The sequence below is a fragment of the Poecilia latipinna genome, unplaced genomic scaffold (genome assembly GCF_001443285.1).
Source record: "Poecilia latipinna isolate Pla-1442-1.1 unplaced genomic scaffold, P_latipinna-1.0 Scaffold1536, whole genome shotgun sequence".
NCBI classification, from domain to species: domain Eukaryota; kingdom Metazoa; phylum Chordata; class Actinopteri; order Cyprinodontiformes; family Poeciliidae; genus Poecilia; species Poecilia latipinna.
In genome coordinates, this window is record NW_015114152.1 from 114585 (window position 1) to 139658 (window position 25074).

The following is a 25074-nucleotide window of genomic DNA, read 5'->3' on the forward strand; positions in this document are numbered from 1 at the left end:
ACCCAATGACAAAGTTGGGGTACCCAAAAAAAAAAAACTAAAACTACAAAGGTACAAAATGGCGTTTGGTCAAAATGAACAAACACCAGTGGGATAGCTTCAGTTGCTGCTTCTTAAACACCTCCACCAAGACCAAAATTTAACTAGGACTCTCTGATCATGGCAGAGGAACAATCCAGATGATCAACGCCACCGGCTTTCCTCCATATTGCAGCTCTCTTAACAATCCCCTGGATCAAAAGGGGGAGAGGAAAACAAAACCAGAGCTCACATGGATAAGGAGAGGCTAGAGACACGCCTGATGTAACGGCTTGATCTAACCTGTGCTCGTAGCACTCGGGCGATAGACAAACAGATGGCATCTCCAAAGGAATTCATCTTGTGGATGCTGGAAGAGGTATTCTTGGACGGGCTGGCCTCCGACTCGCTGGCAGCGAGGCCTCCGTCTGGCAGTAATCATGGCAGCAGTGCTGAATGGCCTCGCTGATTACATTGCACAGTCATACGACTTCCACTCACCTTTAAAAAAAAAATAAAAAAAATACAGCAAAATCCTTCTAGCAGCTCTGCCACTGATGCTGCTGAGGGTTGCTGAACTGATTTGCATTTCTCCATCGCACATCAATAGATGCGAGCTATTGAGATTTGCAAATGCATGAGCCGCCTGGGCACAATGCAGCCTCTTCCAGTGCCATCAGATGTTTTGATATTAACATGGTTGTTGAATGGTAAGGCTGTGTCTTGTTCATTTGCAGACAGAGCAGACCCAAAGTGTTGCAGGCGGAGTCTTTGTAGTGTTACGAGTCTTTGTGTGATGTGTTGCGTTTGATGTTTGATTTAAAGTTATTGCCAAACGCTGTTTACACCGCCGAGGACATTGATTTATTGCAGGAGGACAAAACTTCTGATTGCCTGTTTGGTTTTATGTTGTTCCATATTTTACTGTTCGCACTATTAGAAACTGCTGGGTAAAAAAAACACCCCCCACATCCCAGTTCAGGTTGTTATGCTGGCTCATTCTGGGGTTAAGTATGGACCAATCCGACGCAGGCCAGCCCCAAAATGGGTAAAATGCCTAATGACTAATGTTATGACTACCAAAGCATGAGTTGAAAAGAATAAACCCACATCTTAGATGAGTAAACCTTTAATATTCAGTAAAACTCTTTGCTTAAATAATTTTCCAGTCGGAAAAATCCCCTTAAAACACTCTGAATCCAGAAATCCAAATCAAAAGTCGAAGCTCACCGACTAATCCCTTTCTCAGTGTCCAACATGGCTGCATGCCTTTACTGAAAGCTGCTAAAACAAACTATTAATTAGCTGTTCTGATGGATTGCTCATAGTTGTTTGTCCCAAAATAACAGTACTATAGTTTCTGACATCCAAAGAGATCCCACACCACTGGGGTTTGCCGTCACTCCCAGCTCTGAGCTTTGCCTTCTGGGAGAAAGTGATGGCTGCCATGTTGGGGTCAGGAACACCACCAGGTTGTGAGAGGCAGCTTTGTTGAGATACCCCCACTCCTTAAATAATTATTGGACTAAACTAAATATTTCTCACAGGCAAATTTAGGTGTAGTTAAGGATCATAGTTTTGGAAAATATTATTTATTTTGGTGTAGAAATGTTGTTCATTATTATCTCACTGGTTTATGTCATTGCTACTAAAATGAACATATTTACATCAACAGAATTAGTTAAATGTGATTAATTTTTATTTGAATAAATAAAAAAACCTTGCGTTAGCTTGTGCTAAGTACTTTAAAGCTGATAAAGGCTAATGCCATCGCAAATGAACAAAAGCATTAACTCAGCCCTATAAAAAAAGTAATACCACGATTTTTAAGTGTAAATAATTCTTACACCTATTAATTAGGTGAACAATTGTACCATCTTTGCATTTCTTGTTTCAACCTGTGAAATGAGAAGGTTCGGCGAAGCCTGATCAGGAGGCATTATGTGGTACAAAATGGCGTTCTTTGAAGAATGTTGAGTCTCCCGGTGGACACAGCAAAAACAAATCATATGGGCTAAAGAAATACTCCAGATTGGTTTTGTGTTTAGCAATTAATTCCAGCTACGAACGTTTTCAAGGATGAGATACCAAGGTGCTTGCTAATCACTCCTATGTCGCTCAAGAAAAATAGTAGAAACAGAGTGCGCTGGCAGGCACGCAATGTTTTAGGTCTGCAGCTTATGCAATAAGCAGGGTAATGTGTAGGGAGCCGTTTATAATTGCATTTGGCCTTCAGGCTTACTTTCAGTAATGACCAGAGCTGTAAGAGTGCCTCACTTGGCAACCTGTAGCCGATCTGAGGCCCGCGTTGTTTGCTGCCAGTGATAAGCTCGTCTTAAATCATAAGTGCTCGTTTCAGTCGGCCGTGAAAGCGAGGCTGCATTACCGGCTGACGTTTGACGTATTGATGTTATTGACTGATGGGCAGATCATTTCATCCTGATCTCTGACAGATTAGCCACCAAAACACATCACGCAACAGCCGCGGCTTAGCCGTTCAAAACAGGCTGAGGAGACGATGCGTGGACGATATCGCAGCAGGCGAATGAGAAATCAAGCAAGCAAGATCGAGAGAGATCAGCTGGATGCATATCTGCAACATCACAGCTCCACCTTCTCCTTTTTTTTTTTCTCACTTTGCTTTGTTTTCCCCATCGCGTCCTCCTCTGCGTAGCTGCGGAGCAGCTTTGCAGAATTGGATGGACGTGACGCCGTTTGAGATCGGTGAGGGGCTGCTGGTGGCTCCGAGTGTCAGCGCTTTCTGCTGGCCTGGGGACTGTGAGGACTTCCTGTCTATAAAACGCAACGGCATCACCATTATATTCACGACAGCACAGTCATTAGAGGAATGACAGCCTTCGCCAGCATCCATTGTTGCTACTGGAGGTGAAAGAATTGGCGACTGTGTGTGTGAGTGTGTGTGTGTGTGTTGGGCAGCAGGTGGAAATCTGTGAGAACAAAGAATCCATCTTAAAACAGATATTGGCGCTAAAATGAAAGCGATTTTGCCATAAAGCATCTGTACTCAATATTGATTTGAAGTTATTACAAAATTTGTAATTCCTGCTGTCTTTTGTATTTTTTATTTATTTTTGCCGCAGCAGAGAGGCAAAACAAGACGAGCTACATAAAATCTGCAAGATGTAATTGAAACAGAAAACGGACTAGCATATTTAAATGGCAGGTTAAGAACTGAGCTTCAAGAGAAAAATTATGGGGATCTTCACGCTGAAGTGCATTTCGGGCAAGCGGCAAATGAAGTTGAAAATACCTTTTAGTGAGGCGTAGAAACAGAATCACATCCATATATGTGGGAGGGAATAAAATAATGATTAACTGCTGTGCTAATGTAGCAGAAAGCTGAATATCTATAGGAAAGGCCGTGACAGAAAACATGCCTATGATGAGAAAAGATGGCGAAAAGGAAGAAAATAAAACAAGGCTAAGAACAGAACCCAGTGGAACGCTGTGTTTTAGAGCGACCGAAGATGTATTTTATAATACATATTTTTAAATTTACCCGTGTAAATAAAGTGTGTGTTTACTGAAAGCATTTTGTGGTGGAGGAAAAGAAAGAAAGAAAGGGAAAGAGGTGGAGGAGAGCTTTTTGGAGCCATTGTGGCTTTTGGTGGTGCTACAGCTTCTATCTGTGGGCATGACTTAAAAATTCATTAGTTGAACATTTGCAGGGTAACCACACATTAAGCTGCTGCTTAAAACTTCAAATTCACTGGACTGGTTTCTTTGTAAGACTTTGTTTGAGTGACAGAAGGCGCCTCCCGTCCCTCATCTCCACAACCCAGTTTTATCCCGTTTCCAAGTCGCAAAATTCATTCCCAGTAATCTTGTTGTAAGTTCTTTCATTCTGCTAATAAATAGCCATTAACCTAATCCACATGTAAATTAGGGCGTCGCCTGGGCTTCACTGTGTGACTTTTCGAGCGGTCATTAGCGTATTTCATTGGAGGAGAGTTGGCAACGGCGCGTTTTGTGGATTTATCCAGACATTTATTGTAAACTTCCCTGCCACCCTGCGCGGCAGAAGCCCGAGTTTTACGAGTTGCTGTTTATCTGGGTGGGAATGACAGGATCAGCACATGCTCCTCAAACCGAAACGCTTCCAAGGCAAATAAAACATGAAGGGAGATGAAAACATTTCCAGTTGTCTTGTAATTGCCGCTGATTCTTGCTAGGCTGACTGCAAAATACATCATATATGATTTAGTAGTGAGGCATTACAAACCACCGGGGAGTTGTAAATATTTTCACTTTTAGCATAAATATGTAAAACAAAAATATCTTTGACCCAGCTTATTCATTTTTTTTTCAGTTGAAGGAAATAGTGTGAGTAGTGGGTTATTTATCGACTGATAATTAGCTTATTAGTAGATATAATGTAAATTTATCCATCCCTCTAATGAGTGATAAGCTTGGCTCTATTTTTGAGTTTAATATTTGGAAAATGCTGCCTGTGTTGCTTATATTGTTGGCAGATACAATTTTCTCCATTTAACGGCCAAGGCAGCTGTTTATGAAGATCGATGGTGACATTGGAGTGGGGTGGCACATCATTCAATTTAGGCCTCTATTTCCAAGCTCGGTTAGCCGTACACCAGGGGTTAGCTGGGATGCGTCTCAGTTAGGCTTCTGTGGAAAGAGGAGCACAATTAAAAGAAAGATGTTGCTGTTTGGTTTCAACCAGAGTTATGACCCAACACCAGATAAGGTACATCTAGAAGGTAATTCCATGCTTTTTCTTTTATTTTGGACATTAAAAAGCTAAATGTTAATGTTTGAAAATGTACAGAAAGTGAAGCTGGACAGTTAAAATGATTAGCAAAAAGAGAAGCATTGCTTTGATAATATCTCATGATTTATTTTCGTTAGCTTACACCACTTAGCTTGTAGAAACAGTAGATTGACTAGATCAATGACATCTTTAAAATGATTAAATTACAGAATAGATAAACAAAGTTATTGAAATCTAATTTAGAGGTAAAGTTCGACCAAGACATCATGCTAATACACTTAGCTTCCAGCAAGCTAATAGACTCTGTTAGCATCCTGCGTTTAGTTTTATTGAGTTTTATTCAGTTTGATAGAAAACTGATAGAAAAAAAAAATCAATTACTACTACAGATGCATATTAAATGTGTGGTTAAAATATTAAATGGTTGTCTAAAAATGATGTATAACCACTTAAATAAAAAAAATATTTACTATATAAATAGAGCTAACTGCAACTGAACCTTTGAAAAATTGTCTCATAGGTGACAGATATAACTTTTGAGAACAATGTGATTGAGTGATATGATATGAATCAATTGGAAGAAATGTTTGCCATAAGGCAACTTATCGTTCTGAAAACACTAAGGTTGTATAAAGTTAAAAAAAGAAATGGCTCAGTTCATTCATGTAAGATACTGAAACACTGACATGTTCGGTTTTTAAATAAAGAGCTATTGATTACAAGCTAGCTGAAATTGAACCATGGTTAATACTTGTCATAAGTAAACTGGGAAAATTGTATGCTGTGATAATAGGGACCAGTTCCCTGGCAGATAAAAGATGAGTGTTGGTGAAAACTGTTCAAATGCAGCGATGCTTCAAAATATATCACTTTACTTCTCGTAAATCCAAAAGTTCCTTCAATTGAACGTTGAACATCCGCCCCTTGCAGGAACAGACCTCAATAGCTTAAAGCTACTTGTGAGAGCAAACTGAGCTGGAGTAGAATCGCAATTTGTCTGTCTCAAAAGAGTCTGTTATTTATTTTATTTTTATTTTTTGCCTTTGGCAATATTTTCTTGTTCGTACATGAGATTGCTGTGTTTGGAGACTGAAACTGTTTTAATATTCATCCCGTCTTCCTTTCAGTAACAGGCTGAGTCTACACATAGGAAAGAAATATATTGGAAAACACGGATAACCAAAAAAAATACAGTTTTAAAAACAAGTTAGCTGAATTAGAAGACACGAGTGTCTTTTCTTTTTATATATATATATAAATCTCTTAACACACAACACACTGCTGCATAAGACTAGTATACAAATCACTTTGCATATTTCTTCAATCTGACAATCTCAGCCTTGAAAGAAATGCTGAGTTTTAACCTGCGCATGCACACGCTGAAACATTTGAGGTATTATTTATGTCCCTGGCAGTTTATTAATAACCTTCATGTGTAATATAATTAAAAAAAACTGGAATTTGTGGTCTAAGGTGAAGCTCATACTGACTAATACTTGTCTGACCAATTTCAACAAAATCAGTTTATTTAAAAGCATTTAAAATGCTGTGACCTTTAGTTGTTATTACAAAAACCAGAAGTAGCTGATGGGGGCTTGCTTTAAAATTGCCAAGCCTCTGAACTAAATATGAGACGGAGGAAGCTTTTTCCAGCCCAACAGGACTGACATTTGTTGACATTAAAGCAAATAAATCCAGCAGAATTCAGTAAGTGCTGTTTAATCATCTACTGAGCCAGGGTCTCAAAGAATTCAGTCTCTTATGAACAGATCGAGTGTGCATCGTCAGTTTTATTAGTAATGCAGCACAATGTATGAGGCACATTAAGCTACATTAATGTCTTTTACTCAGATTACTTCATGGTTATCCAAATCAGATGAGCATAAATCGTGTTTCTCCACTAAGTTTTTCACAGTTGCACTTTTAAAGGAAGCGGGAAAGACTAAAATTCGCATTTTGCATGTTTGTACTTTCATTTGGGTTTTAAAAAAAAAGCCCTAAAACAACCACCACCCAGACATTTTTTGGCAATAAGTTAATTTTTTTTTTTTTTTTTGTAAAATCAGCTCCAGCACGTTTTGGTCAGCTGTTTTTTTTTTTTTTTTTTTCCCGCTGGAAGCTCTGTACAATGGCTGCTGGAAAAGACAAGTGTTTTGTTGTTTTCTTATCATTCAGAAACCACTTGCTGCATTGCTGTTGGCTGTGCAGAAGGCTCTACTTCCGCTTTTCCGAAATGTACAGTTGTATAATTGCAGCTATTTTTACATGCATTGAGACTGATTGAGGGTGGCCAGCAGCAAATCAGTTGGATTTAAAGTGACAAGAGGAGACTGATCTCAACCAATCACAAGAGTTATTCCTCAGTGCCTTACTGATGGGCGAGTCCAGAAAATAAAGATTAAACTCCCTGAATGTTGATATAACAAATATTTAACATTTTACCTTGAAAAGATGATTTTAGATGATTTTGAATAAATAAACCTTCATTATTTGATATTTCTCTCTGACATACACATAAAACGAACAAAGATAATCATAAAACAGATCAGAATGTCAGAAAAACATGATTATCATGTGATATTGGTATTTTGTAAGTCCAACAGCGTGTTTGAAGTCTCCAGATGAATCTCTTTGATGAGGTTTAAAGGTTAGTTCGCGCCACTCTGTGTAATTGGTCTGCACATGACGTCAGCTGCCAAAATACACAAATAAAACGGGATAAATCGGCTGCAACCTCGGAAGCTCGATGCATGAAATATTTATATTTCCTATAAAGCGGAACATGAGCTGCTAGCTTGTGCGTGTCCGATATGCAACGCTGCGAATCAATAAGCGTGCTGCGGCGCAGCACAGAATATCAGGTTTCCTCCTGTCAAATACAATGTACGGCTTGTTGGACAAATGATGTATTTTCAAATAAAGCTCCTTGCACACGACGCTGACACTTTTCTCAGAGCAACTATGAAAATCCGGCTCCGTCGCCGCAGGTTGATTGATGCCGTGAAAGTCCATGACATCAGATTGTGGACGGCGTGCTGTTCGTCCAGCCAGCGCCATTAGAGGCGTACAACCCCCCCCCCCCCCCAGCTCCATTTGTCATGTTGGAGCAGGAAACAGTGTTTTCTCGAAGATGTTGGGTTTTGCAGTAGCCGTGGTTGGCTTGTCGTGACGTTCTAACAGGTACAGTACACCGAGTTTGCTTCGGCGCTTGACTCTACACGCTCCCCGTGTTCACTGCCAAGCGTGGCACAGAAGAGAGACCTCTCACGTCGCCCTCTTTCACTGGCGGTGATGAATTTGTTCTTTCATTGCGTTTTGAAACCTGCCTGTCATCGCTGGCATGAGAAGCAGGGGCCCGTTTCTTCCTAATTGGAGAGAGAGAGAGAGGGAGAAAAAACGAGAATCTGGACCCAAAAGGATGCCTGTTTTTTGTTCAGGCTAAAATGAGTTCTTGTTCCTCTTTCTGCAGAGGAGCTTTATTCTGCCCCCAGCCCATCCTAATTAGTCAGAAGAGAACTGTAATAAATACTGCAAGAGGCCGCGACTAAAGCGTGCGGCCCTCTGCAAACAAAGCAATTGGACGTCTGCATAAAAAATCACGTTCATAGCGATCGCTGAGGGGAACCCTGAGGTTCGCTCATTTGGGCTGATGCATTAGGAATCCCAGTGTTGTGGCCGGCGTGCTTTGCTAACAACTCTGAAAAATGTCACGTCTCTCCCGTTTCGCCTTCCCCCTTCTCTTCTGCGTTTTTCGCCTTCTGATGTCGACCTCTCTCCTTTTGAGCTGCCATGTTTTTTGTTATCATCGCAGAGACAAATGAGGAACAAGAGAGGAAGAAAGCCTCGGGGCTCGTGTCCTCACATCATCACCACCCCCTTTATCTCTCCCCGCTCTCCCTCTCAATCCGCCATCTCTCCGTCTTCCTGAGTGACAGCTGGCAGCCAGTAGGGTACAGCCGGCGTGCCAGCCCAAGCGCATATATTTGCCAACTGACTTGAGAAAATACACATTTGAACGTGAATGACTCATGCACGCTGCAGCTCTGTGTCTCCAAATGATGCTCTTTCTTTATTCTCTCTCTCTCTCTAGTTTTTTTTTTTGGATACATATGCGGGACATATTACTCTCCCTGTTACCCACAAGAGCTTGTGGTCACCAAAACATGCGAGGAGCACATTTACAGAAAAGCCTCTAAATGAATCCTAAATGAAACTGTCTGGCGACAGAGGCCACGCATAAAATTAAACATTAAAAGCAGCAACATGTCGAGATGAGAACTCGGTTGGCGGATGCCAGATCTTCTTATTTTAATTATCGGAACCAGTGCTTTAAAAATAACTTATTGTGGAGACGGGGCGACCCCAAGATGCCTCACACTTGTAGAAACAGTGAGGATGAATATGTCTTCCTCAGTGTTCATGGTTATAAGACATAAACGTGGATCCTCATGCAGCCTGGTATGCTCAGGTTTAGTCTGTCTGAGTGTAGATGTGGGTGATTTTAGGGGATGAACTAATTTGTAGCAATGGCCTCGCTGTTGAAGAACATGCCTTACCCGAATGACATGTTCTCTTGTCTCTCCTATTTTTAGCCATGGGTCTGTTTTTAGTGTCACATTCTGGAAAACTAGAAGCTATAGGTTACAAGTTGAAAGTAAACACCCATCAGTTTGAAAATAAAAAGTTTGAATAGAAAAATACCTCATAAATAATCCTAAATAAAATTCTTAATGCACAGAAATGAGATGAGATTTTTTTTGTCTGGTTGCTGATCTCTGTTTTTTGTAAGGCATTCATTTGGCAATGTTGCAAATTCGTATTTCTTTGTAAGAAAAGAGCTGGGATTTAAGACTGATGTTTGAAATATTGTGCTCTGGCTTTTGTGCCATCAACAACAGAAAAGTCTAGTATTTCTTTTCATCTTATGTTAGAAATTAGCATAGTTAGCATGGCTAACGCCTCAATAACCGCTGTCTCGTGTTTTCCTCGATAATATAGATTCTTACTTCTCTCTGAGATTACAAAAGACGGCTGTCCAAATCCAGCTGAAGGTTAAGAAAATGGAGCCTCTATGCGATGTCTTTATTCTTCCTGTTATCTGTTTTAGGTTTTGCTCTCTTTCTTTTTTTTTGCCATATGTCGCTGCTATAGAAAACGTCGTTTCCTCTTCAAAAGCTTCTGTCATGTTTGCACTTCCCCTGACCTCACAGATGCTGAAACAAGCTAACGTTCAGTCTTCTTCCTGCTGTAGCAACTTCCACAAGGAAGAGTGTTGTTGTCATGGTGATTTTGTGGTGGGCGGTATTATTGCGTTTTAGCTGATCAAGCTGAAAGTTGACGGATGATTTCTCCGTTCTTCTCTATTAATGTGACTTTACCTCCACTGACGAAATCCAGCAAATTTAAGATTAGATTCTGAAAAACTTCAGTGATCAATTATCTTACAATTTGAATAAACAAATAGATGCTGTCTATGATATGTCTTGAAGGTGTATGAAGCCTTTAGTAGTGAACTAATCTTGATCTTTTACTTGAAGAAATGTCACAGAGTAACTTTCCCATAAATCAGTGGGACAATTTTGTCACGTTTAATAAATTGACTAATATTGAAGGATTCCTAGTTATATAGTTTCATCTTGAAATATATTTTAATCTGCTGAAAACGCTTTCGAATGCTTTCAATTAACAATCTGAAGGATGTTTAGTCAGGATGAGACGACTGATGTTGAAGTTATCTTGCGGCATCTTGCGATGGTAATTTTGTGCTTGCTGAATATTAAAATCTTGGCAGATGGACAAACTGTTCTGCAAGCGCGAGAAGGAAAGCCGTCCAGACTCTGCCTGTTTGTTTAGACTCTTTCAGCCACGCGCCGCTTTCCATTAATCTGAGCACCCAGGGGCTTTTCTGTAGCATTCTGTGAGGGTAATCTTACTGGGTCTCACATGCGGTGTTAGGATTTACAATACGGACCACCGTGGAACAAGGAGTCCAAACTGTGTGTTGTGATGTCAGCTGAAACACACACACACACACACACACACACACACACACACACACACACACACACACACACACACACACACACCTAGAGGGGGGTCTTAACTGAATATAATCTACGGAGTTGAATCTGTGCTGTGGCTTTCTTTACTGTTTTTTTTTTTTTTCACAAACTTGGACGAGAAGAAACAAACGTGCACACAAAGGGTTCCCACAATAGCAACAGATATTTTCCTGAAATGTTTGGATAAAGTTTATTTATTATACGTGATGAAAAAGCACCATTCCAATTCTTAAACATCTTACTTTCTCTGCTAATTTGTGGAAAAAAAAACATATTTTTTTTTTTGTGTTGCTTACTTTAGTTTTTATATTTGAAACACAAACCAGTAAGTAAAAGCTAATTACCTTCTTATCAAGAAAAAAACAAACATTTTGTCATATCAAGTTTTTTTTTTTTTTTTTTTGCTCAGCTTCTGTTTATTGAAGTGAGGTCAGTTTGGCTTTTTTTTCCCCCCATAACGGGAATGACTACTGATCGAATCAATCAATCGAGTTTATTTGTGTAGCACATTTCAGCAACAAGACAGTTCAAACTGCTTGGAAGGTCCATCAAAGTCATTTTTTGTTTTCAGTAGTACTGGAGCCAACCCCTAATTGAATTACGCCCTGGGTGGAGAGTACCAATGTCTGAATTTGCAACCGCTTCCACTGATGGGCTTGGAATCAGATCCACAGAGTAGTTTTGAATAAACACAGTTTTGGTATTCATGACTTAGACCAGAGGTTCCCAAACTGTGGGGCGCGCCCCCTAAGGGGGGCGCCGTGTCATTGCAGGGGGGTGCGGGAAGCCGTCTGGATGAAAAACAAAACAAAACATGAACACTGTATGTGCTGGGTTTTTACCTTAGAATGGCCAACTCTCTGTTATTCCTATGTCAATTTGATACAGTAGAGGCTTCCTCCCTTCCCATCTCTGTGTCCTCTGTCACTTTTATCAGCAGTTAAAACTGTTTAATCCGTTGTTAACATGTTGTAACTATTTTTCGGAGCCGCCTTTAAACGCAACATGAGCGCTACGACGCTCGAGCTGGGTTTCCACCTGTGAAGGAGACCTGCTGCTGCTGGGCGGAGCTACGTAGGTTTGTGTTAGAATCACGGCAGCAAACCAGCAAAACGCAAAGAACTTTTCACAGTTTTTCCCTCCAAACTAACCGACTGAGGTGAGTAAAGCTGCAGGTAATGTTAGCTAAAAGATGACTAGCTAATCAACACAGAACCTTAAGCCTAACAAGTACCTTGTAGGCTACCGATGTTGGTGTCTATTTTCAGCTACGTACATTCATTTTGTCCCCAAAAAAGTCACACGCGTCGTTTCAACCAGACAGCCATTTGTAATCCATAGGGGGGGCGCAGAAAATGTTTGGAAACCACTGGGGGGGCGCAGAAGAAAAAGTTTGGGAACCACTGACTTAGACTATCATATTTATTTCACTGAGTCTTAACATGACTTCAGAAATGGAGGCTTGGAAGCTACTTTCTTTAATTTCCACGTTTTAAGGAAACTCCCAAAGGCAGTCAGCTTTATTTTCTTCCCTTAGCACCAAATTGGAATTGACAATTGGGTCGGGCTCTTTGATGATGGAGGATGAAAAAGCAGTTCGGGATATCTAGGATCTGATTAGTGTTTCCTGGAAACCTGATTGCTCAGTATTACAGCAATTGGAGGCGTGGAGGTCATCAGCTGCAAACAGGAAATAACAGGACACCGGATTAGGCGGAACATGGATGGAGTGTAAAAGAAAAATAAAACCGTAAGAGGCTGTACACAGACGCACGCATATGAACAAGTAGAGAATATTTCTGCTTAATCTGGGATTGTGCTAGTTCCACAGGGAGATGCAAGACAGAAATATACAAAAAAAAAAATACACAAACAGGAAAGAGAGTCTTAAAAAACGAGGCTGAAAGTTGAACCTTGAGGGATAAAACGAGACATTAATGAAAGCCGAGGAATGCAGAGATTTGTTGTGCTTTGACAGGACAGACAGTCGAGGATCAAACCGGAGCCTGAGACTGAAACCACTGCTTCAGTAATCTGCTGGAATCAATCCAAAGACATTTCTGCACAAATCGGATATTTGGCTGAATATTGTTCTTGCATTTAGCATCAATTCAGCATGCAGCATTGTAGCAGTTACCACAGTAAGGGTGGATACGTATGTTACAGCAAACCATGAAGAAAGTGGTTTTTATACTCTCTATAACATTATAATGCTGCATTACTCTGAAAAAACTATTGAAAAATAGCTTTTTGATGGAAGCTGAGTGCATATAGCTGGAGTTTGTTCTTTTATTTCCGTGTAATTTGTTGAGAGATGTAAGGTATGTCTAATAATCGTAGCAGAATATAAACCAAGAGAAAAGATGTTCTTGTAAAAGATTTAATGCAGATTTCTAGAGGTAAAATTTTATGCAGAATTTAGTTTTTATTATTTCTAAATTTTTAATGCATACTTTCTTGATGACATCACAACTCTTAAGATAAACTAAGCAATAAATGAACATATAGGCATGTGAACTGCTCCTCATGTTGCAGGAGAAAATAAGGATGAATCATGTGTGAGTTACTGAAATGACAAAAATGTATATTATTTGTAGGAATTGTACAAATTAGGACCTTCATGGGTCTTGGACTTGTTGCACAATTTAAATTGGGTTTTCTCAATACCAACTGATCCTCATATAAGAGGTGAGTGAGAACCGAAGCCCATTGAATAAGAAACCGTTCAACCTAGCAAATCCCAACAGAGCCCATATTGACATGTTGGCTGTTTTTTTTATCTTATTGGACAAAAGTATTTTTCCAATATCCAGTCAGCATTTGTCGCGTTTGTGCTTTCATTGTGACTGTTTTTCAGGTTTTTCCATCTTCTCTTTGGTTTCTAATAGCCGGACGTCGGTGTTGGCATGATTCCTGAACGCAGCGGCTTTTTCTTCTTTTGCTCGGTTTGGCATGTTGAGACAAAGATCCTCCAGGATCAAAACTTTACCGACTCCTTGTTGCAAACTACCATTAACTCTGACGGTCAACCTTAACCAGAGAGCTTTGCTGATGCTGCTCTCCACTCAAGTCGTTCAAGTCACACTTAGGTTTCAGCGGGCATCGGGATCCCGTTTTACGAGCCCACCGATCAATCAATCCTGTAATTCAATCCTCCAGTCAATCATGTTTGAATGAATAATTCACAAACCATCGCAGAAAGCTCTGGGAATTGGCTCACAGACAGGGCACTGCCCTTTAGCTGCAAGGAGAGCTGAATGGAATCAGCCCAAAACGAGAGGAAAAAAAAAAAGAAAGGAAAAGCTGGACGGGTGAAAAATGCATCAAAGAAATGTGAACATTTGTGTTAAAATGTCCTAATCAAACCTACTCATTCAGGCAACTGCACATATTTACATCCTGCTTTGATTTCAAACTCTATTAGCTTTGCTCGGAGGATTCCTTCCTTTCGTTTCATTCACTTTTTTTCTCCTCCTTTTAGCTCACGAACAAAATGCTTCTCTAAGCTTAAATGACTGCTGCTCGGTCTGATTGCTATTCTGTGCTACATATAAGGACCCCTTTCCTATTCTCTTATCCGATTCTATACAAGTGGAATTTTAATTGTAGCTCTTTAACAAGATCTCAAAGCAAGATATTAGAAAGAAACCTCCGTATACATTACAGTTTCATGACTCTACAGATTAAAATTATGTTACGTTGGATATTGGTGTATATCAAGTGTATCAGTGTGACATTTAGCAGAATAGTTTGACTAATTAATAAGACACATTAGTCTTCACACCATTGTCAAAATAAATTACCATATTTTCCGGACTATAGAGCGCACCATACTTTAAGCAGCTGGTATCTCCGCCGCTCTCGGTTTTCCACAAGGACCCAGCAGAGGGCAGCAGAGGTCTGCGTCCTAATGAACCTACTGAATTTAAGGACGCAGTTGTGCGTCTCCAACGCCGAACCATGGTTTTGTTCACGCCGAGCAGCAGCTTTATTTCCCTCCTGTGCTGCCAGACCGATTGCCCGTAAAAACTTAAAAGCTGCATCATATGAGTTTGAAGAAATTTCTCCGTCGTGCCTACTGCTAGCATGTGCTTGCTATAAATGAAAATTAGCACTTTCTTCTTTGATTTCTAATTTTGACTTCCAATAATTCACTTCCTGCTAAAGCGCCCCCTGGCGGTTGAAGAAAAATTCACAGAAAAGCCGCACCGGGCTACAAGCCACATGGTTCAAAGCGTAGGAAAAAGTAGCGGCTTATAGTCCGAAAAATACCGTAATTGGTGTGCGATATATTCAGAGGAATTAATAATAATAATAATAAAAAATAAAAAAAACATTCAAATCGTTTGGAGGGCAAACAAAATCTTAATAAAAAAGTTGCAAAATCATCATCTCTCACCTTAAGTTGGCGACATTCAGCGGCGCTCCCTTGCAGAACATGCATCAGATTGTGAGGACATTTCTTTTCCACAGCTCATGATTCCACAGTAGAGTCTAGATTTACGAGTCCGACCCGAACCCGACCCGGGTCGGGCCAAATTTATTTCCTTGTTGGTCGGGTTGGGCTCGGGCTTCTGTGGCACGTTTAATAAATCAAAACAAGAAACCACAATATAAAGTTGTGTGATTCTACTTGTTACAGTGCAAACAGAGGAGTAGATCGTTTAACCTGTTGCGGAAATAACAAAGGGTAAGCAGGCAAGAAACAAGTTTATGAGACTAGCAAAAAGACAAAGTACACTTTACTAAAAGTATAACACTAAAAATGATAAAAGGAGTCATAAGTTTAGGGCTGTGCATACAGAATTGTTTGTTTCTCAGTTGAAGTATGCATAATATTTTTTCTACTAAAGGTAGAAAAAGCTTTAAAATGATTTATCTTGATCAGATTGTTTGTGGCATCACAAATCATGGACTTTTTGTAACTTCTGTACGTTAAGAGGCATGTACGTCACTCTTTGTCGAATGGGAAAGTCATTTTGTGCTCCTGAAAATGAAAGCGTATTCCCATAGCCTTGTGTTTGTTCACAGTTTACATTTTCAGATTAATGCTCTCCGGTCCCGGAGCTTGTACGCGGCCAGCTGTGAAAAATGCAATGGCGACCAAGTAAAACGACGCATATTTTACCAGCAGCAAACGTATTAATTTCACAACACCACTATATGGAAACAAACAGAGCTTGTTGCACCATCATCACTGGGTCAGATTACAGCGACACATCAGCCTCTCGCCGCGCGGTCAGGGTGCAGCGGCCCACGCAGACAGCGCCCAGATGGACAGGTTTAGTATTTCTGATTCCCCCATCCTCCTCCTCCTCTTCCTCTTTTTGAGCCTGCACAGACTCCCTGCTTCGTGCAGTGAACTGCAATGATCAATTGGGCTGAAAATTTCTCGGAAGGTTTGAAATGGAGTTCTGGTGGAGCCGGTCTACCTCTTAAATTTTTTAACTTGCCTCCGTACAGAAAGACAAATGGCTGCCCTTTATAGAAACTGCCCCGGAGCGCTCTGATTGTTAATATCGCAGTTTTCCTTTTTAATATATATTACTCAAAAGTGTTGTTAAATATACAAAAACACGGCAGCGTTCTTTTTTTTTTATTATGCATGAGCTTTTTAGTAAATTGCGTCATACCGTTCTCATGAAAGTGTCTTTATAACAGAAGCTTTTGACTTCTGGTATTGTGGTTTTTTTTGTTTTGTTTTTTTACGGCCATAGTTTTAGCGTCGGAGTCACAATTTGTTAGATGGTCGTGGAGCCCATCCAGCACGCACTCTCCCAGGGAATAAAGGAATGAATTGCGGATAGAAAAATGCCAGGAAAACATAAAATTACTTGACATTGAGGTTATTGGCTCTGGTCTGAAGTGAATGTTTATGGCACGGGGCTTTTTGGAGGCCAGGAGGAGACAAAGAAAGCTAATCTCACTTAAAACGGTAAAATCTGCTCTATAGCTAATGAAGTAATATACTGTGGTCAATGAGGTAGAGGCACTGCAGAGAGCCTACGCAGTGTGTGTGTGTGTGTGTGTGCTTCTGTAAGCGTGCTTTTGTTGCGTAAGTGGGGGTTTGTTTGTCAAGAGGTTGCTGTGATAATGCCGCCATCAAGAAGTGAAGTCTTTCAAGGGAGAATGAGCAACATCAGGAAGTGAGTGGGAGAGGGATGGAAAAGCAAGAAAATTCAGACACTTCAAGTGAAACTTTGAAGTGACAAATATGAGAGAGAAAAAATAGAAAGACGGAAAATATGAACCCACATGACAAAGCATAAAACTGGTTAACCGATTAAAGACGATCGGTAACTATGCTAACACACTTCAGGTTAGCGGCTAAATAAAAATGACGCCTTCCTGCCTGCATTTCTGCTCCATAAATGGAAAATCAAAAAGAAGCCGAAGATGACTAAGAAAGTAAATGTAGGCTGAGATCAGACTGTCATAAGAAAGCTCCGTGGAGAAATACACACCGAGAGTTATTACAGTTTCAGCGTGCTAACCCCTTATTACAAAGATGGATGTGAAGTCTGGAGTTCATTAGGGCAGAAACCATAAGTTCATACCTACACAGATGTAAAATAAAGCCCAATGAGTCATTCTCCAACATTTTCTCAACAAGTGGGCGAATGTAAGTGTGACATACACAAATAGAAGCTGCACTTCTGAACGCTTGGACCCCGGAGCGACGCCTCGGATATGCTGCAGAGGGTCAACGCGCTTTCAGATTTATGATTAGAAATGTCAAAATTTGACACATCCAGTCATTTTAACTGCCAGGTTCTGTCTGGACGTGTGATATGAAAGTTAGAATAATTCATGACGAATCTGGTTAAACAGACCAGTTTATACGAGGGAGTGTGAATTAAATGGATTTGTGTGAGCTGGTTATCATACCTGTTTTAAAACAGATTATACAGCCTGCTTGTTACTCATAAGAGTCTCATTTTTAGCTGCAGGCAGGCAGTCTTTGAGTCGGTGCCAAACCATGTCAAAGATGGCAGCCAGGCTCAGGTTGATTGCACTTTTTAAGGTATTCGAAAGTTTAAAGAAAAAAAATCACAGTTTGGAAAGCAAAGAAAATTTTCTTTCTTACCATACTATTATGCATAATACCTCATGGCTTAAAGTTACGGAGAAAGAGAATGATCTGAGCTTTCTCGGATTGTTTAAGGCCTTGTTATACCGTTGTATTTCTACTAGCAGTATCTATATTTTTAGTCGGAGATGATCATGTGATCACTGTTAACAGAGCTGTGATAAAAGGGTGTGATTAACACTATTCACACCAGGGCTTCCCACATAAGCCTGGCGGGCCACCAGGCTTTACTTGTGCCCCCACCAGGCTAAGCATTGTTTATTTATTTCAGTTTTGTTTAATCGTTGCCTATTTTTAAGACTTTGTAGTTGATGTTCAAGTATTAATCTTCCAGTCTTCCAATAATGTATAACTGTCAAGTGATATTTTCAAATTTCCTGTCAACTTTAAGCATTTTTTAACTCAAAAACATGGCCGCCGGCTGGATGACTGCCCTAGCAGTGGGCTTAGTAAGTTTTCTGTGGAAAACCTTGCACACCATTCTCATCACTCCTTTTCCCCAAAATATAATGATATTCTTGGAGGCCAGCATCCTCCATGGCACAAACCTCTCTGAAGTGTCAGAGCAAACGTTTGATTCAGGCTGCGGCTGACCACATTGAAGCCTGTGGCACGTTGCACTTTGCAGAAATGAGCAGTGTTTGTGGTGCATGTGATTTTTCTGTCAGTGACCAACTCCGTAGCTGCAGTTGGCATTATTTCCTTGTAAAGCAGCACCGTATACTTCTGGAACAATTTTATTTTGATCGATCATACTTCAGTGAATTGGGAATGTTCTCAGCTGCACATGCTTGTAAATCTTCATTTGCTGAGCAAATAGCACTAATGAGATGCCGGTGCAAACGCTTAAATGTTTTAGCATCTTTTCGCAAATGGGTCTCGTTTGACATCAGATGGCAGTTAATTTATTTTTGTTGCACGTTTTATTCAATTTGTCTTATACAAAAATTACACATGCACAAAGTTACAGGTGTATCCTTCAGCTGAAGGGTCATCAGTATGAGTGGATAGAAATCGTATATTTTCTAAAAATTAAATGTACAGTATAAATAATTGGTTCCAGAATAGATTATTGTAGGATTTCACCTGCAACAGAGACCGAAGAAGAAACAGTCAAGTTTATTCGTATAGCGGCGTTTCAGCAATAAGGTGGTTGACTGTGATTTACACCATAAAAACATCACACAGTTACCAATTATACATTACATTTTGTCAAATGCCATCAAGCAAATATATGTCAAATATATTCATAAATGTTCCAGTTACACAGCTCTAAACAAGTGAGTTTTTAGGCTCGATTTAAAGGAACTCAGTGTTTCGACAGTTTTTCAGTTTTCTGGGCATTTCTTCCACATTACCAGAGCGTGAAAACTGACTGCTGCTTCTCCAAATTGAGTTCTGGTCCTGAGGATTCAGAGCAGATTATGTCCTCCAAGGCTCGTTGTGTCCTTTTATGCAGACATCATAACAACTTTTTGTATATGTCAAAATGGAGGCCAATTAAATAATTAGACTTCATTCATTTATTATTAACTGTTTAGCATCCACGACTGGAAGCTTCAACATTCAGACAGCCTTGACTGTCTCTAACTGCTGCTCAGAGGGCAAGAGGAATCAGATTATTGCATCCATATGCATTACTCCATCAGCAGGTGAACATTATAACATATAGATTATTGATAAATATCAGGTTATCAAGGTTGGATGTGTACACAGGGTGAACCGTACAGACAAAGGAACTCAACGCCAGCTGGAATCAAATCAATTTTTCAACGACAAGTGACCGGGCGGAGTTTGTGCACGTTGGGTGGCAACATGACAAGCAGCACCGCCTTTGCAGACCAATCGCACTCGTGCATAAATTGAAAAATGTTCGCATCAAAAATGTTTACAGGCGCAGCAGCGTAGGACTTTTTAAATGGAGTTGACATTATCCTGTTTCTTTTTTTTTCCTTCTTCTTTTTTGGATGATAAAATATGCAGGGTGTAATTTTGTCAGTGGTGAAGTAATTGAAGGAGTGGGCAATGAGATGGCTGTCAAAGACAGTTGCGGTAATTTTTTCTGACTGCTACTGAAAAGTGAGAGGAAAATATCTTGTTAGTGATTGAAAAATTTCCCTGGAGCCAATCTTTGGACACGGTTTGATTACTGCGCTGCTCCCATGGCCGCCTCGCCGTGCGTTTTATTGCATCTCCCCTCTTAGACGGTTTACTTTGGAGTTTATCAGAGATGGGGTTGTGCAGAAAACAGGAAGTAGAAATTGTTTCTCATCAGGAAACACAGTTATGTTGTGTAAAAAAAAAAAGAGAAATCTCACTCCTTAAACATTTAACATTCTCTCATGTTTGAGTTACAGATCCTAATATACTTTAATTTATTTTGAGTTTAAGTGAAATACCACCTTAAAGTACTGGGTGAAATGGAAGGATGATGCAAGTGGCCTGGATTGATGTTCATCTATCCATCTATATCATCTATAGAACCGCGTTTTGTTGTAAAAGCTTTCCCAATGCATGATACCTCCACCACCGTGATTCACGTTAGGGATGTGGGTCTTCTGTTTGTTTTTTTACTATACATAGTGTTTAGCATACAAGTCAAAAAGTTTTTTCTTTTTTATTACATGGAGCTTTTATGGCTTTAATTTGAGCTACAATTTTACCAAGATATGAACTATTGGTACTTAATTACTTGACTCAAATTGGTTGCACTGGATTTTATTTAAGGGTATGAGATTAACGGGGTTGAATACAAACGCATCCAGCACGATTTCTACGTTTGATTTTAATTGCCTTTATTTATTGGAAACCCCGCAATTCTTTTTTAACATCAGCTGAATATCAACAGTTTTGCTCACATTTGTAAAAGGTTCAGACGCTCGTTGTGTGACGTCACGTGCTGCAATGCCTTACAGGTCTCATCATTTTAACAGGGGAAATGGCTCAGTGAATTAAAGCTCATATGAGGCTGCAGGTTACCAAGGATGAAAATGAACAGGAGCGAGCGGTCGATGTCGCTAAACAGAAACGGATGAAAAAAGTAGTTCCGTTAGCGATAATGGGATCCGTTTCTTTCGGTCTGAGCTGCAAATTTACCATTAAACAGACCGTCCAGTCGCGGGTCATTCACCAGATTAGTTTTTGTTTTCTTCATACCCTTGTTACCCTTATCCAGCCTAATTTCCTTTCCATCTCACATGTTTTTTGTTTGTTGTTGTTTTTACCAGCAACGCTGACCTTGTCACTTATTCCACCTTTTTTCAATTGTGAGGTGGTCCACGAAGTACCTGCAAGTGTGTGTGTGTGTGTGTGTGTGTGTGTGTGTGTGTGTGTGTGTGTGTGTGTGTGTGAAAGGACAAAGAGGAAACAAAGGGGTAAGAGAGGAGGAGAAAGAGCAATGGGAGGCAGCGAGGTTTCCAGCACTTAAATTGCCTGTTTGTTTCCAGTCGTTGCATCAATTACACTGATCCAGCTTACAAATGAACGCGCTCGGTGCATGGGTGTCTATGCTGGGGAAGAAAAGGAGAAACAATTAAGAGTCAGATATTAAATATTAACGACGTGGTGAGTGATTTATGGCTGCAGGGTTGTCGTAAAAAACACACAGTAAGCAGAAAAAGTATATAATTTTTTCTTTTCTGCTGCCAGGCAGAAGAGAAGGAAGAGGAAAGATGCGGCCGCGATCCGTTCCGCACCTCATTGTGAATTTGTGGAGGGGCACCGTATTGGGTGTGTCCTCAAGCGTGCATTACACGGGGTCTGCCAGCGGCTGCCCCGAGATCGGGAGCGTGATTGTCGGCTCTCCTGGGGAAGGTGGGCGTGTCTGTGACAGGCTGCAGTGATTAGTGGAGCTCAGCGGGAGGAATTCATCAGACTCAGCTGAGGCTGTGAACCATTTCGGCCTGCAACGCTGCAATTTGTCTCCCACTCCGCGTCACGTATGGCAGCCTGGATGTGGCTGGCGCGTGCGTGTCCGTCCTGCCCCGTGCCCGTCTCTTAATGCCTCCCGCGGCGAGGTACATGTGAATTCCTGATTGCCGAGAGGCTGGAGCGTCTCACGTTTTTGCGCGGCTCGGCCTCTCGCAGGAAGGAAATGTAACGCCGTGAATGCGATATGATTACAGCCTGCGTCTGAGACAAATGCATGTTGAAAGGTTGTTAGGGGGAAGAAGACTTCTCTGGAAATGCATCCCCTGCAGCAAAAGCCCTGAAATGAATGCTCATTTAATAATCAGCTGGGGGGGGTTTACTCTGTTGGATGAAGGGAATTATACTGCACGCTTATTGTTGGTTCATGTCTCCGATTTTTGCTTTTGAGGGGGGGAAAAATGTGAGATTTCAGTTTTCAGTTTAATTTAATGATTTGTAGTGTGTCTATTACCAGACTTTTTCTCCCTTACCTCAGGCCCGTCCCTTTCTTAAGATTTTATGTTGTAGGCAACTGTGACCAAACTGGTAAGTAGATTAGTGAGCAAACAGCGTCACAAAGAGCATAATACAAACAGCGGTCAAACACGACGATGTGAAACGGGACTGAAACGATCAATCGGATTAATCGTGATGAATCGATTACTGAATCGTCATCTAATTTAGTAATCGATTAATCCTTAACTGCAGTACAGCAGTACACGGACTCAAAAAATGGACATCTGTTGATAAAAACTTACTCAGATCAGTATTTAAACCAAAACTATACAAATATATTGCATTTAAAAATAAAACCACCTTTGCTAATGTGTTTTAGCCAAAAACGTAATGCCAAAAAATGGCTCAAATTTACTGAAGGATCTGTGCGTAGATCCCACCTGAACACAATGAGAGAAGGAAGTTGCTCTGGTCAAATCAGACAAAATATGAATTTTCTTGTCCCATGTGTGGTGAAAAACAACATATCCATGCTAGCTAAAGCTCCACACCTTTGCAGTGAAACACAGCAGCAGCAGCATCATGCTGTGGGGGAGAGGGTGGGCTTTCACTCAAAGTTGATACAGTGGAGTTATCCAAGTACTGGGAAGTTTAACAAAAAAAACCCCAACAAAACTGGTTAGAGGTTGTAAAAGCATCAACCTGGAAGGTTCACCATCCAACAGGAACAGGACGCTACAACAGTGTTACAGTGGAATGGTTTAGATGAAACCTAGAATGGCCTAGTTAAAGTCCATACTTGAAGCCAATCAAGAATTCATCACAAAACCACCAAGAGTGGTCATGAAATCTAACTGAGCTTTAGCTATTTAGCAAAGAAGAATGGGCAAAAAGTCACAGCTGGAAGAGACGTGAGACTTTTAAATCTGTAAGTTTTATAAATATTGACTGAAGAGGGGTAAATAAAACAAATGCACGCCACACTTTTTAGATTTCTGTTCTTAAAATCACTTTTTTCTCTACATGACATCCTAATAACACATAACATTGTTTTCTACTGATAAAAATGTGAAGAAAAAAAAAATCAACACATTTCTTTCACTTTCTAGGCGCATTGTATGAGAGTGTTGGCGATGATCTGTTCCTATGTAACATGTGATGACACGTCCAACGCCTTCTGATGATGAACAGTCGCTCAAACCCGCCTGGGCGATCCGGGTGCCGCTCGTGTCGTTTATGGCTGCTGGAGCACATAAAACAATATGCTAATGAACCTGCAAATGTCATTTCAGTTTGTTAAGATGCTGCCTCTGGGAATGCTATTTGTGTAAACCAATCAGTGTGAGAAGTTATTCTTTAAATATTACCCAACAAATTACATTGCTTTATGCTACCATAAACTGAATTGTTATTTCTTGCTGCTCGTTCCAGCAGCTGCACCTGGTAGACGCAACGTGGAAAATACCAAGAAAAGAAAAAGTAGAGTAAACCTTTTGGATACACACACTCGTCAGACTCGGAGCAGCATCATCATCACTTTTGTTGACTCGCTGTTTTCCTTTGTAATTCCACTCTGGAGTACTTATGTTTTCCTTGTATTTTTTCCCCCCTATCGTGACAAACTTTTGTACATTTTATTATGATTTTATGGAAAAGAGAAACACAAAAGTAACATATTTCTGAAGTGGAAGTAAAATTGTTGGTGGTTTTCAAATTAACCAAAAATATTTGATATTTTGTTTCCTTAACTCTCATTTGACACTCCCGAATTAAAATCCTTCACAACAATTAGTCATCTAATTACTGCAGAGATTACATATGTTTGTAATTGCACCTTAATCTGAAACATATGTTGTGAGAAAGAAGTGAAAAGCCGGACAAATTTAGTCAAAGTTTGTGCTTTAAAATCATCAAAGCGAAAAGGTTAAAGGTCGTGGATGCTTGTTTTGAAGCCTTTTGAGCTTTAAGTAGGGACGTGCATCTGCATCAGCCTGCAGGCTCAGGCTTGATGCCGTCGACTGATGCACCGCTGGCCGCCAGGTACTTCGAAAATCCACATGAAGCAGCTAGAAATGATGACAGAATAATTCAGACGTGATTTGATTCAACATGTGATTCAGCGTGATGTGCGACGCAACGTGTAACTGGAACAACTCGTAGACTTCGTTAATTGTAATTGTTTTATTTTAAGAGACAATAGGTCGAAATAGAAGATGTACAGACATAAACTGTACTCATAACGATTCATTGTTTTTGCTGCTGTCTCTCTCCACTTTGAGTGGAAATTTGAGTGGTTTGAAAACCTGCAGTATTTACAGAACAAAATATACAGCGTGTCCTAAAAAATACGCAAATATTTCTGCTTCTTCTACTGGTACTACAACTTCTACAGCTAAAAACAACACTTAAATATTACAATAGCTTCTGTTTTCTCCATACAACATCCATTTTGTAGCCATGCACTCTTTCATATCAGTTTATTCAATTCAATGCATCACGTAGATGTTCAAATTTTAATTAAATTTAAGCGTATTCATTTTTCACCCTATTTCCTGCCATTTTCTTTCTCATCCCAAATTTGGCCAGTTATGAAATATGATTGATTCTAATCCCTCATCAAACTGAAAATAACTCTTAAAACCTCCTTCTGGTAGATGGTATTTATTTCAGTCATATTTCTGTGCAGCACACTAATAACATACCAAAGCTTGGTGTCATCGTTAACCAGCTAATGTCATTTAAATCCAACATTAAACAGGTTTCTATGAGTTCTGTCTTTCACCTGCGCA

The 25074-nt window shown here is 40.2% G+C and overlaps 1 protein-coding gene across 5 annotated transcripts in view; it reads left to right on the forward strand.

The window, feature by feature from the left end:
- flrt1a (fibronectin leucine rich transmembrane protein 1a) overlaps positions 1–25074 on the forward strand; it is a 71556-nt gene that overhangs the window by 5208 nt on the left and 41274 nt on the right. Inside the window, exon 1 of one of the 5 annotated variants that reach the window (XM_015058367.1) lies at positions 7750–7948. The exons of the other annotated variants lie outside the window; for them this stretch is intronic. The gene's annotated coding sequence lies outside the window, so the exon portion shown is untranslated. Of the gene's footprint in view, positions 1–7749; positions 7949–25074 lie in introns of those variants that run through there. 5 annotated transcript variants of the gene reach the window in all.